The sequence below is a fragment of the Myotis yumanensis genome, unplaced genomic scaffold, assembly GCF_028538775.1.
Source record: "Myotis yumanensis isolate MYYU_CA2020_CCGP unplaced genomic scaffold, mMyoYum1.0.hap1 SCAF_16, whole genome shotgun sequence".
Taxonomy (NCBI): Eukaryota; Metazoa; Chordata; class Mammalia; order Chiroptera; family Vespertilionidae; genus Myotis; species Myotis yumanensis.
In genome coordinates this window covers 3,168,998-3,180,989 of record NW_027223767.1, presented here as the reverse complement: position 1 = coordinate 3,180,989, position 11,992 = coordinate 3,168,998, and the positions used below count along the sequence as shown (strand labels likewise).

The 11,992-nt window shown below is 43.5% G+C and overlaps 1 protein-coding gene across 8 annotated transcripts in view; it reads right to left on the bottom strand.

Moving 5' to 3' along the window:
• Positions 1-11,992, bottom strand: part of SPECC1 (sperm antigen with calponin homology and coiled-coil domains 1) — a 227,888-nt gene that overhangs the window by 136,239 nt on the left and 79,657 nt on the right. The gene's annotated exons all lie outside the window — the stretch shown is intronic.

The following is an 11,992-nucleotide window of genomic DNA, read 5'->3' as shown; positions in this document are numbered from 1 at the left end:
TTCATAGTTAATCTCACAGTAAAAACACAACTAACTAAATCTTGCTGTGAAAAACATGTAATAAAATCATGAGTGGAATGGCTGGTTCTATCTCCTGCATCACTTGAACACTGTGGTCCATTCTCTCTTCTCATCTTCCCCTGGAGTGTCCTAATGCTCAGTCATCTCTATCCAACTTGGTCATCTCTTCTCTGTCTAACTTGGCCATCACATCCAACTTGTAGCTTTTAAATACCACCTATGTATCTTCAATCCTCTCTTCTGAAATCCAGATTCATTTACCCAACTACCTTCTTGACACTCCACTTAAATGTCTTAATAGGCATCTCCAATTTAACTGGAACAAAAGCAAATTCTTGATTCTTCTCCCACAGATGTTTCATATAGTCTTCTCCATCTCCATAAATGGAATATATATCGTAAATGCCATCATATCTCAGCACTTCTTGCCACTTCCACTGCTACCACCTAGTCCCGTGGTCGGCAAACTGCAGCTCGCGAGCCACATGCGGCTCTTTGGCCCCTTGAGTGTGGCTCTTCCTAAGCCTTAGGAGTACCCTAATTAATTTAATAACAATGTACCTACCTATATAGTTTAAGTTTAAAAACTTTGGCTCTCAAAAGAAATTTAAATCGTTGTACTGTGGATATTTGGCTCTGTTGACTAATGAGTTTGCCGACCACTGACCTAGTCCAAGCCATGGTCATCTCCTACCAGGATTTTTGCAACTGCCTCCTAACCAGCCTCCCTTCCTCTGCCCCTGCCTCTCTGTAGTCTGTTCTTCAGATAACAGAGTGATGCTTTTAAAACCTGGTCAAATCCTATCACACCTCCACTTACAAAGCTCTAATGGCTTTCTGCCTCACTGGGAGGAAAACCTAAAGCCCTTACAATAGCCTCCAAGGCCCTGAATAATTGTCCCCACGGGCCCTCACCCCTCTCAGTGGACTCACTTTCTCCCTCTCACATTGCTTTTGCTAAGTTGCCTTCTTGCTGTTCCTCAAATATGGGAAGCATGCTCCCACCTAAAGGCCTGGGCACTAGCTGTTCCTTCTGCCTAGAATGCTCTTCCCCCACATTCCTACATTTCATAGACCGTATGGTTCATGCTCTCTCACTTCTGGGATCTCTGGTCAAATGCCATTGTATTAAGAGGGGCCTCTCTTGTTGCACCACATTAAATAGTAAACCAGACCCTTAATACATACATTTCTCTGCTTTGTTGAGCTCCATGGCGTTTATCACCATTTAGCATACTACATATTTACTTGTTTACTGGTTTACTGTCTCTCCTCTAGAGTACAAGTTTCATGAGAACTACAGGCCTCCTCTCAAAGATGCCCATGTCTGGCTTGGATTCCTATGGCAACCAAAGCTGCCACCTCCGGCTTGGTACCTACATCAATAAGTGTCTTTATAGCTGTATCACTGCTGAGAGAGATGTTTGGAAAGATAATCACCATCAATCGGTTAACACTGGTTGCTTCTGAGAGTTGGTGTTCTGGATCATGTTTTAACTTTCTTTGTACTTTTCCATGCCTTAGAAGGGCTTAAATATCTGTTTTGTACATAACACTACTCAAAAGGAGGGGGGAAACCTCAACTTTCTTTTTTTTTAATATTTTTTTATGGATTTCAGAGAGGAAGGCAGAGGGAGAGAGATAGAAACATCAATGATGAGAGAGAATCATTGACCGGCTGCTTCCTGCATGCCCCCCACTGGGGATCAAGCCCACAACCCGGGCATTTACCCTTGACTGGAATAAAACCCAGGACCCTTCAGTCCACAGGCCGATACTCTATCCACTGAGCCAAACCGGCCAGGGCCCTTAACTTTCTTAATAAGCCAAAGGCCAACTTGCTAAACAGAGACTAAGTTCACACAAAGAAAACCAAAAGAAACTTAAATGTGGGAAGAAAGACTAAGAGGGTAACAAAGTTTAGCACCTTACTCACATGAGACGTTCTTCAGGCAGATAGCATGTATACTGCTAAGACACTCCAATGCTGGAAAAGCGACAGAGAAGTCACGGGGGGATCAAGAAAGACAGCAGCAGGTTCATGGTGCTGGCGCTGGCGGCGAAACAGGCAGTGACTGGCAATGGCCGAGGCACCTCATGGGGTGATGGGAATGTTCTGAAACTTAGCTGTGGATAGTTATAACTCAGTAAATTTACTAAAAGTATTGGATAGCACATTTTAAATGGGTGAATTTTATGATAAGTTATACTTCAATAAAGCTGTGGGGTTTTTCTTAAGTCAAGAGAGATATATGGATAAGACTCCAAGATCATGTATTATTTCTGAACTAAAAGGAGCCCCATCCCCACTCCAAATCAGTGAGTACGAATGAAGCCTGGGGGTCGGCGGGGGAGCTCACTGCCAGGAATCAAGGCCAGAAAAACAAGGGCCTTGAAGAAGATGAGATTAAGGGAAAAAGAGAAACATCAGCCACGCTCAGGATGTGCTGGCTTATTGAATGTGCTGCCAGCAGGTCCAACAAACTGGGTTCCACCCAAAGCAAGAAACTTCTAGGGCAGGAAACAGAACCAGTGCAGGCGGGGCATGGGAAGCATCGGAAAAGAAATCCGAAGGCAGCGCTAGAGATGTTCCAAAAGGACAAAGCACGTCCTGTTGTGAGGTCCACACAGGCTTGCTCAGGGAGGTGCTGCCCAGCTGGCCCTTTCATGCTGAACAGCCTCTGTCAGTGTCCAAGTGGCAGAGGGGCCGGGGCGGAGGGCGGGCGGTGCCAGGCACGGACATGCGCATCCTGGACACGCAGGCCCCAGCAGCAGGGCCCTGTCTTTGTTCAGCAGAGTGAACAAGGGCTTGATTGTGGAAGAGTCCAGAGTGTGTTCAAAGAATAAGCCGCCGGAGCCCAGGACGGGAGCTCCAGGCACGAGCAGGGGCCTGAGCGGCTGCAGTGGGGTCTCGCTGGGCAAGGCCGAGGTTCGCTCCTGCTTCTCACCCAGTGAGGAGGGCCCGGAGGGGTGTGAGCCGAGCAGTGGCCTGAGGAAAACTGATTTAGAAAAATCACTCTGGTAATACAAACCCTGCGCTCTTCCACACCCTCTACCTAACATTTTACAGAAAACCAAGCTAACCAACACACCCACTTCAATAAGATGTGCTGATAACGCCTGGGAGGAGCCTGCTGGTGGGGCATCTGTGTGCCTGCTCCCACCATTCGGGTTGTCTGCTCAGGAAGAGTCAGGTGTATTTGTTCCAAGCCTGTTATGCTAATCGTACTAATGAGTTTATTTACATCACTTAATTACTATATAAACCAATGAAATAGGAGCACAAAGAGAGACACAGTTTCTTCAAAAGCCACGCTGCAGACTTTGAAAAGATGCAGTGAAGGCGAGTCATTGAAAAATGTGGGAAGCAAGAAGCCACTGTAAGGATTAGGGGAATATTTGTAAACATGTGAAAGGATTCTGCGCGGTCTTCTTCTGAAGGATACAAGTTCTTGCTCCTGTTGAGAGAAACTAAAACTGAAAGTCATGGCAGAGGTATTACACGCGTGGAAAGACGTTAGGGAACCCCAAGCAACAGGTCTGCTTTAAGAAAATGCCGAGGCCCTGGAACAGAAGATGGGTGCATAAACACTTGCATGTTTTAGGTGAAAATAAAGTGTTTAAAGTACATGTTACATTTTTCAGATTCCCTGATTTAACTAACTTTGCCCATTAATTGATGCAAATTGACCCCAATCTCACAGGACAGAAGAGAGTGGAGTGAGCAGTACTAGCAGCGCCCCTCCAACAGGAAGCCTCTGGCTGCAGGTGAGGGATGCAATGCTGGTGGGCTAGGGGAACCCAGAGATGAAAAGGCGTGGAAAAGATGCGGCTGAAAAAGACAATTACACATTAAAGGGAGGGAAGCTGACAACATGACAAGAGAATTTTTCGGGGTGACGACAAGAGGCACTGCAGTCACGCTCTAAGTCCAGATGCAACAGGAAGCAGGTAAGCAACCCTGCAATGAGGGTGGTGAGTTTCATTTAGACAAATCCAAGGAGAGAGCAATGTAAACTCCAGAGGAGCAGAAGCTGAAGCTGCCATTGCTTTGTTCATTGCTGCATCCCTGGCACCTAGAAAATGCTTGGAAAAGAGCAAACACTCTAACTTCTTGAAAGGAATGAATGGATGCGCGCACATGCAGAATATCCACAGGCATGTCCAGCAAATAGTTGAAGTGTTTCCAGAATGCAGGGTGCAAGTTGGGGCAGAGGTGCGGGTTTGAGAGTAATCAGGAACCTTGTCTACCTTGTAATCCTAGGGCCTGAAATGGTGGCTCCCACATGGAAGGAGACAAGAGATGATGTCAAAGAAAAGGTCTTGACCTTCACAGCAATGCCTTCAGGGTTGGAAAGGACTTTAAGAAGCTCTTCTGATCCTATCACCCTACCTCTGATCCTATCACCCTACCTCAGAGCTATTCAGCTTAGAATGGGTATTTCCCTAGCAATAGTGGGAAATTCTTTCCTACAGCAACACACCTCTCTGAACTTCTGTGGCTATTAGAACATTCTTCCATATATTATGCCAAAGCCTGGCCCTAATGTTAATACTTGGGACCAAAAGGAAAAGTTTAATTTTTTTTTTTTTTTAATCCTCACCCAAGAATATTTTTCCATTGACTTTTAGAGAGAGAGAGGAAGGGCAGGGGAGAGACAGAGACACATTGATTGGTTGCCTCCATCATGCACCCTAACCAGGGCTGGGGATCAAGCCTGCGACTGAGGTACGTGCACTTAACTGGAATCAAACATGGGACCCTTCAGTCCACGGGCCGACACTCCATCCACTGAGCCAAGCAAGCCAGGGAGGAAAAGTTTACTTTTGACCAGAAAAGGAATTGGTTGACAAAGTGATAACTTTGGAAGAAAAAAAAAAACAAACATGTCATGTTAGGAAAGCAAAGCTGAAGGAGTCTGAATAAAATGCCCCAGCGTCTAAAGCAGGTAGATTTTCTTAAATATGTTTAGAGAGAGAGAAACCTCTATATTAGAAGCATTGACCGATTGCCCTCCCCTGCCCCCGCTGAGCCACACTGGCCAGGGTGGATTTTCGTTTTAATTAATGTAATTCCTAAGTAGGAGATTCTGTTTAGGAAGATGGTTTGAGAGGAAAACCACATTTTACAAAAGTATCTACATTTCAGGTTCTGCTCTTGGTTGCTCACATATGCCATTTCATTTCATCCTACAACTCCCGAGCTGAGTGTCTTACAGACACAGAACACGCTCAGAGGCTCACGGCTTGCCGGTCACACAGGATGCTTCTCCAAGGTGGAGATCTGACCCCCATGAACAACGGACACTGATGGGGTTGGGTTCCTGAAGCCGCAGTGTGACGGCACAGATGTCCTCGGTGTGCTTAGGCAGACGTGAGGGCATGTCTAAAAACTAAAAAAATGGCCCTCGCTGGTTTGGCTCAGTGGATAGAGCGTTGGCCTGCAGACTGAAGGGTCCCGGGTTCAATTCCAGTCAAGGGCACATGCCCAGGTTGCAGGCTCAATGCCCAGTGGGGGACGTGCAGGAGGCAGCCGATCAATGATTATGTCTCATCATTGATGTTTCTATTTCTCTCTCCCTCTCCTTTACTCTCTGAAACCAATAATATATATATATTTTAAACCTGAAAACAACATACTAACTTGGATGAGTATGAGGTTCGCTGAAACCTGTCAGGAAATGGTGTGGAAGCTAATCCTGAACAGGAGCTGAGGTGTTGAAAATGGAGGGACAAAGCAGCCTGGCTGTTCCTGCAGCTCTGCCTGCATTTCTGTCTTCTCTCACGCATTTACCCCCAGAACGGCCTATGCCCTGAAAGGGTAGATCAAACCGTAGGAAGAGGAAACTGAAATCCAAGAAAATCACCTAATGAGCTTAAAGTTCCTGGCCCAGGGACATGACACCCACAAGGCTGGGTACCCGGCGAACACGGCCATGAACTGCTGTCAGTCACCACTGAGACGCGCTGGCTGGCGCAGTGCCAGAGATGCCACCCAGAACAAAGAGGCTCGTTGCTATGGGTCGGCCTCCAAAACGCACTGCTCGGGAACCAGCACGCGTGCGGAGTGTGTCTGTTTACGCCGCCGGTGCGGAAAGGGGAGCCTCTCTCCACACTGGGCAGCTCCTGCCGGACAGTGATGAGCCGTTAGGAGCAAAACCTGTCACCGTACCTTTACACCTTGGACGATGTGGATTGATTACCTATTCAAAAAATGAATAAAGTTTAAAATGTTTTCCCTGACAGCCCTGGATGGTGTAGCTCAGTAGGTTGAGTGTCGTCTATGCACCAGAAGGTCCCGGTTCAATTCCCAGTCAGGGCACATGCCCGGGTTGCAGGCTCAATCCCCAGTGGGGCGTGCAGGAGGCAGCAGCAGATAGATGTTTCTATCTCTCTCTCCCTCTCCTTTTCTCTCTCTCTAAAATCAAAAAAATATTTTTTAAGAAAGTTTTGCCTGACAAAGACTGGCGTTGGATAGAACAACATTTTAAAGGAATGGTTTCTAAGTGCCTACAATGACAGAGATAGTACTGGGAGCACCAAGAAAAAATCACTGAGAACAAGCCAAACTGTTCTAGGTCTCTTTCACGTGCTTTCATTTCAAAATCCGCAGACATGGCTACTGGCAGCGGTAGCAGTGGTGGCTGCGGGGACTGACTCAGGTCACAGAGCTGGGATGGGGCAGGAAGGACAGAACAAAGCTTCTGCTTCCCCGAAGCTTTTCCTACAGTCGTGCTGTCCCCACTGACTGTGTCCAAACCTTGTTTTTTATTTCTCTGGCATCAACCCCACATACAGTTTCTCTCCACACACAGTTTCTCAACTATATGTTAATTTAATTTATTACAAATTTCTTGATTTAAGGTTCCAAAACTAATTCCCACATCATAAAATCACCACAACTGGGCTGTCTTTTGGGTTGATCAGATAGAGATAAGTATCCCATCCAAACAGCCTTATGAAAATCTGAGCAAGTTCAGTTGAGGGCAGGGGAGGTATCAATAGCACACACTTCTATTCTGACCATCTGTACTGCAATTTGCTTAGGAAAAATATTTCCACAGTAGTAAAATGATTTTTGACATGGGAATCAATCAGTGGATAGTGCAGACTGAAGGGTCCCAGGTTCGATTCCGGTCAAGGGCATGTACCTTGGTTGCGGACACATCCCCAGTGGGGGGTGTGCAGGAGGTAGCTGATCGATGTTTCTCTCTCATCGATGTTTCTAACTCTCTATCCCTCTCCCTTCCTCTCTGCAAAACATCAATAAAAAAAATATTTAAAAAAAACAAAGTTTATATCATTACAGGCCTATCTCAAGAAACAAGAGAAATCCAAAGTAAACAACCTAACATCGCATCTTAAAGAACTAGAAAAAGAACAAAAGCAACCCAAAGTCAGCAAAAGAAAGAAAATAATAAAATAGAGCAGAATTGAATGAAATAGAAAACAAAAAGATTATACAAAAAATTAATAAAAGAAAGAGCTGGTTCTTTGAAAAGATTAATAAAATTTACAAACCCCTGGCTAGACTCATTAAGGAAAAAAAAGGAAAAGACCCATATAAACAAAATCAGAAGTGAGAGAGAAGAGGTCATCACAGATACACAAAGGACCATACTAGAATATTATGAAAGACTATATGCCACCAAATTCAATAAACTAGAAGGAATGGATAAGTTCCTGGAAATATATAACCTTCCTAGACTAAATCATGAAGAATTGGAAAATCGCTGTATCCAGTTTGGCTCAGTGGATAGAGCATCAGCCTGTGGACTGAAGGGTCCTGGGTTTGATTCTGGTCAAGGGCACATGCCCAGGTTGTAGGCTCGGTCCCCAGTAGGGGGTGTGCAGGAGGCAGCCAATCAGTGATTCTCTCTCACCATTGATGTTTCTATCTCTCTCTTCCTCTCCCTTCCTCTCTGAAATCAATAAAAATATATTAAAAAAAAAAAAAAAGAATTGGAAACTCTAAATACCTCCCAAAAAGTAAAAGTCCGGGACCAGATGGCTTCACCAGTGTATTTTACCAAATGTTCAAAGAAGGTTTAAAACCTATCCTCAAACTCTTCCAAAAAATTGAAGAAGAGGTAATACTTCCTAACACATTCTATGAGGCCAATATAAGCCTGATACCAAAACCTGGCAAAGATTATTTAAAAAAAGAAAACTACAGACCAATGTCTCTGATGAACACAGATGCAAAAATCCTAAACCAAACACTAGCAAATCTAATACAACAGTACACCCACAGTTTCATACATCACGATCAAGTGGGGTTCATTCCAGGGGCACAAGGATGGTTCAACATACGCAAATCAATCAATGTAATACACCACATTAACCAACGAATGGATAAAAATCATATGATCTTATCAATAGATGCATAAATAGGATTTGATATGATACAACCTCTATTTATGATTAAAACACTCAATAAAATGGGACTAGAAGGAAAGTACCTCAGCATAATAAAGGCCATATATGATAAACCCTCAGCTAATATACTCAATGGTGAAAACCTGAAAGCTTTTCCTCTAAGATCAGGAACAAGACAAGGATGTCCACTCTCACCACTCTTATTCAGCAAAGTGCTGGAAGTCCTAGACCAGAGATGGCAAACCTATGACACGTGTGTCAGAGGTGACACGCGAACTCATTTTTTGGTTGTTGTTTTTTTTGTTAAATGGCATTTAAATATATAAAATAAATATCAAAAATATAAGTCTTTGTTTTACTATGGTTGCAAATATCAAAAAATTTCTATATGTGACACGGCACCAGAGTTATGTTAGGGTTTTTCAAAATGCTGACATGGCGAGCTCAAAAGGTTCGCCATCACTGTCCTAGCCAGAGCAATGAGACAAGAGAAATAAATAAAATGCATCCAAATAGGGAAGGAAGAAGTCAAACTATCACTTTTTGTGGACAACATGATGCTATATATAGAACACTACAGACTCCATCAAAAAAAACTATTAGAAACAATAAATACAGTCAAGTTGCAGGATACAAAATCAATGTACAAAAAAATCCATTGCCTTCCTGTATACTAACAAAAAAAACTTCAGAAAAAGGAATGAAATTTTTAAAAAACCATTTTTTTTTTTGCAATTGCAACCCAACGAATATAATACCTAGGAATAAACTTAACAAAGAATGTAAAAGACCTATATACTAAAAATTATAAAGCATTATTAAAAGAGACTGAAAAAGAAACAACAAAATGGAAAAATATCCCATGCTCAGAGATTGGAAGAATCACATAGTTAAAATGGCCATATTACTCAAAGCAATATACAGATTTTATGCAACCCCCAGCAAAATCCCAATGTCATTTAAAAAAAAATAGAATGAGAAATCATCAGATTTGTATGGAACCACAAAAGACCCCAAATAGCCAAAGCAATCCTGAGAAAAAAGAACCAAGCTGGAGGTATCACACTACCTGACTTCAAATTATACTACAGAGCTACGATAATCAAAACAGCATGGTATTGGCAGAAAAACAGACACACAGATAATGGAACAGAATAGAAAGCCCAGCTATAAAACCACATGTACATGGACAGATAATTTTCAACAAAGGAGCCAGAAACACACAATGGAGTAAAAATAGTTTCTTCAATAAATGGTGCTGGGAAAACTGGAAATCCACATGCAAATGAATGAAATTGTATTACAGTTTGTCCCCATGTACAACATTTAATTCAAAATGGATCAAAGACCTAAATATAAAACCTAAAACAATAAGTTACATAGAAGAAAATACAGGAACCAAACTTATGGATCTTGATAGTAGAGAACATTTTATGAACTGGACCCCCAAGGCAAGGGAAGTAAAGGCAAAATAAATGAATGGGACTATTTCAAACTAAAAAGCCTCTCTGCACAGCAAAAGAAACAGACAACAAAACAGCAAGAAAATAAAGTTACTCACAAGGGAGCTCCCTTAAGACTGTCAGCTGATTCCTCAAAAGAAACATATTCAAAGTGGTAAAAAGCAAGGACCTACGACCAACATTACTCTAGCAAGGCTATCATTTAAAATTAAACGAGTATTAACACAGAGTTGGGCAAGGTGAAATTGGCATAGAACATTCAATTTTTTTAACTTTTAGAAAACAGTGGGATCAGTTTAAAATAGTGACATTCTTTTAAATCCCTCATGTTCTATATATTGAATCACGAGCACTTTTGTTTTCACCTGTGGGCTACAGGAACCTCTGGCCAAGTGCTTCTCCAAAAGGGATTAGTGTCCAACCCTCATCACCTGGGTACTCACCAGGTCTCGTCTCACCAACCCCACAGCCAGTGAGAGCAGGAAGCTGACCCTGCGTCTACCTGCAACCCATCCATGAGGATCTGGATATACCAAAAGGACCGAGAGCAGGGACTCAGACAGCGATCTGCACACCATGCTGATAGCAACGCTATGCACGGTAGCCAGGAGGTGTTGACAATACAAATGTCGTTGATGGGTGAATGGATAAACAAAAGTGGTATAGCCATACAATGGAATATTACTAAGCCTTTTGAAAAGAAGGAAATTCTAACACCTGGATGAACCTTGAAGACATTATACTAAGTGAAATAAGCCGAACATTAAAGGACAATACTGCATAATTCCAATTATATGAAGTACCAAGAATAGGCCAGTTCATAGAGACAGAAAGTGAAACGATGGTTAGCAGGGGCTGATGGAGGGGGGAGTGAATAGTTACTGTTTAATGATTAAAGTTTCAGTTTTGCCAGATGAAAAGGATTCTGGAGATGGATGTTAATGATGGTTGCACAACAATGTAAGTGTACTAATATCCCTGGGCTGCACACTTAGAAATGCTTAATATAATACATTTTACGTGCTGTTACTTTACCACAATTAAAAAATAAATCCATCAGGCTGGCAAGGATGTGGAGAAAAAGGAACCCTCGTGCACTGCTGGTGGGAACACAGACTGGTGCAGCCACTGTGGAAAACAGTATGGAGTTTTCTCAAAAAGTTAAAAATGGAACTGCCATTTGACCCAGTGATCTACTTCTAGGAATATATCCCAAGAAATCAGAAACACCAATCAGAAAGGATATATGCTCCTCTATGTTCATAGCAGCACAATTCACCATATCTAAGATCTGGAAACAGCCTAAATGCCCATCAGCTGATGAGCAAATTAAAAAACTGTGGTACATCTATACAATGGAATACTATGCTGCTGTAAAAAAGAAGGAACTTTTACCATTTGCAACAGCATGGATGGACCTGGAGAGCATTATGCTAAGCGAAATAAGCCAGTCGGAGAAAGATAAATAGCACATGATCTCACTCACTTGTGGAATATAATGAACAACATAAACTGATGAACAAAAACAGATCCAGAGACAGAGAAATACCAAACAGACCGTCAAACCCCAGAGGGAAGGGAGGTGGGGAGGGCTAGAGATCAACCAGAGGACTTGTATGCATGCATATTAGCATAACCCATGGACACAGACACGGGGCGGTGGGGGCTTGTCCTGGGGAGTGGGAGTGGCCGAGGAGGGGCCGATGGGGGGAAAAGGAGACATATTTAATACTTTAAACAATAAGTAAATAAATACATAAATAAATCCATCAGGAGAGTTTAGTACTGTTGACTCTACACCTCAAAATAAACCCAGAACCCGACTGCGGACCCCAGCTCTCCCGCTGCACCCCGTCCAGGCGCCTCCTTCCTAGTGTCCAGCACAGCCTCTGACCTGGTCTCCCCTTTCCAAATGCAGTCAGGCCGCTCTACTCCTCTGTCCTCTTCGCTCCCCTCCCCGTCCCTCCCCCGAAGCCCAGCCTTTCTGGCCTCCTCTCCACTGTCCTCTTCCTCCGCACTCACTTGGCTGCAGCCACACCGGCCTCCTCCTGTCCCCGGTGGGTCACCCTCGTTGTCTACCTGGCTGACTTCCTCACCCCTTCACGTGGTGTTCATGAAGCGCCACAAAC